Source organism: Lactuca sativa, chromosome 1 (genome assembly GCF_002870075.4).
Source record: "Lactuca sativa cultivar Salinas chromosome 1, Lsat_Salinas_v11, whole genome shotgun sequence".
In the NCBI taxonomy this organism is placed as follows: Eukaryota; Viridiplantae; Streptophyta; class Magnoliopsida; order Asterales; family Asteraceae; genus Lactuca; species Lactuca sativa.
In genome coordinates, this window is record NC_056623.2 from 13844370 (window position 1) to 13846913 (window position 2544).

A 2544-nucleotide genomic window follows, 5' to 3' on the forward strand; every position below is an offset into this window, starting at 1 on the left:
ATAGCAATGTTAAGTATAATTCTTTACAAACTTGTACTCTCTATATTTCACACACATATACATGTAATTGTTTTTTCTGCTTTAATCAATATTTATCATTCTTTGAAAAGTAAATTTGTTTTTTGAAAATGGAGGGAAAATTATTGGATTTAATGATAAAAAGGGTGAAGTACATTGTTATTTCTAGGAAGAACATGGTTGACAGGAAGTACGATCCTATGAATATTGTCAAGTATACTTATAAGGGAAAGACATATATGCGTTATTTTCTTAATTTCCCAAGCATTTATATGTGTAATCAACATTAACACATATAATTTGATATTAGCAGCACATATAAAGAATCAATGATAACAAGTATTGATCAATACATCAATAATTATTCATATAATTTCATTTTAGTCATAACAATTCATCAATACAACAATTATTAAGCAAAGGTAATAGGGTCTTAATTTCCCAACCTTTCTGGGGTTCTTGCTGATAGTAGAATGAAGATTCAAATTTTACCCTTATGGGTATTCCTATTTTTTAGATTTGAAAGTCTACGAGTACAAAAAGAAAGATTAGCGAGTCTGTATGGGATTTTACTTGTTAACTAAGTTATACTTTTTTCTGATGCCAAAATTCAATTTTTCTTACCAGAAACTTTAATATGAGCAACTCAGCAACATAACATCTACAAAAAAAAATCAACTTATGTACTCTGGCCTCCTTATTGATACATATTGGAATAATAATAAAAAAAACTTATCTTTTCCAGCTAAATGTTGGTGATTTTATTTTCACCATTTATTTGTGTGTAATTGACATTTATGTAGTATAAAAGCAATAAAGTGATGTAATGCATGGTTGATGTTGAACACAATGAATGATCATGGACAAGGGGACATTCTACTTGCAGGTTCAAGGGAAGGACCCTTACACTGGCCCAACATAACATGTAGATATGTGAATCACTATCTTTATTGTGTGTTATCAATAAGTTAACAAATTTAAGTACTTTAAACATATGTTGAAGTGTAGGAAAGAAGAATTTTCTATGGTACACGACTTCATTGGCAGTATAACATCCTATTTTGTGAAGTTCTTATTTCAGGATTGTGGACAATAAATTGATCAAATGGAGGCCTTTGGCTTCAATGTAATGGAGTTTAGACTCTATTGGAGGTGTATGATGTTGGACAAGTGATTTAAACCTTGGATTGTTCGATGGAAGCCAAGGGGTAAAGTAGGTAAGGTTATGTTTCGGGATTCCTACATAAATTAAGGATTTTAGTTCAAGATTTTTTAGTCATAAGCATAAAGATATAACTATAAATCTCTTCTATACCTTTCCGTGGATATAAAGATCATCAAAAACGGAGTTGAAACGAAAAAGTTATGGTTTTTTGAAGTTATGCTAAAAAACGGGAGTCAAGCAGTACGTAACACGTACACTAGCTTGTACGTTGGGGGTACTAGGTTGAAGGGGACGCGTTTTTAAGGTGTTATGCTACACGTAATTTATTGTACACTAAGCGTACCACCACAGTGTTAAAACCCTAATTTCGTGGTTTTGATCCCTATTTAAAAACTCTAACCCCTTAGGGTCCTTCCTAACATCAGCCACCACCCTCTTGAGCCTCTAAATTGAAACCCTAGCCCCTTAGAACAAATCTTGAGCCTCTAAATTGAAACCCTAGCCCCTTAGAACAAATCTTGAGCCTTTTTATGTATTTTGGGTGCATTTTGGATGAAAGATAAGTCCAAGCTTGTTGATTGTTGAAGCTCCAACTTGTGGATCCAGAGCCTACATTGCTTTTCTCAACTCCACAAGGTAGAAAACTTGAACCTTAATGATGCATTTGTTAGATCTACATAGTTTTGGGTTTTATGAGCATTTTAGTCTCGTAATATTCATATTCATGAGTATGGCTTACTCTAATCCAAATGAGTTTTCCTTTCAAACGTTTTTGGGTGCTTTAAGTCATAAGAATGTGATCTTGGTCCCTTTCTTCCCTCCATGCAAGAGTTATGATGCTTTGGTTTGTGTATTAAGTTAGGGTTTTGGTATGTGGACCCCTTCAACCCATGGAAAGTCATAAATTTGGAAACTTTATGACTTAGAATATTATTGGGACTAGAATTGAGCTTTAGACGTGAGATATTAATGGAATAAGCACTTAATGAAGGAAAATGGAACTGGTTGGGTATGTTGGGTGTACGTGGTAGTACATTGAATGTACCATGCTGGATCCTGGTAACTAGGAAAGGATATACTACATTAAGTGTAGTGACTGAGTACGTTAGTGTACTCAGTCTGTGTTGACATCTTTTGACTTTTTGACCTTAACTTTAACTAGGAATTTGACCAAGTTTGATTTAAGCGAATTTTCAGTATTTTGAGCAGTAGTTTGAGATTAGGTCACTATTTTTTTGTATATGTGACATGTAGAGTTGGCATTTGGAGTAGCATTCATTTCTGCTATCTTTCAGACTGTGAGGTGAGTTTTCCTCATTGTACTTGTGGGTCGAAGGCACCAATGTTGGGCCATAGGATTA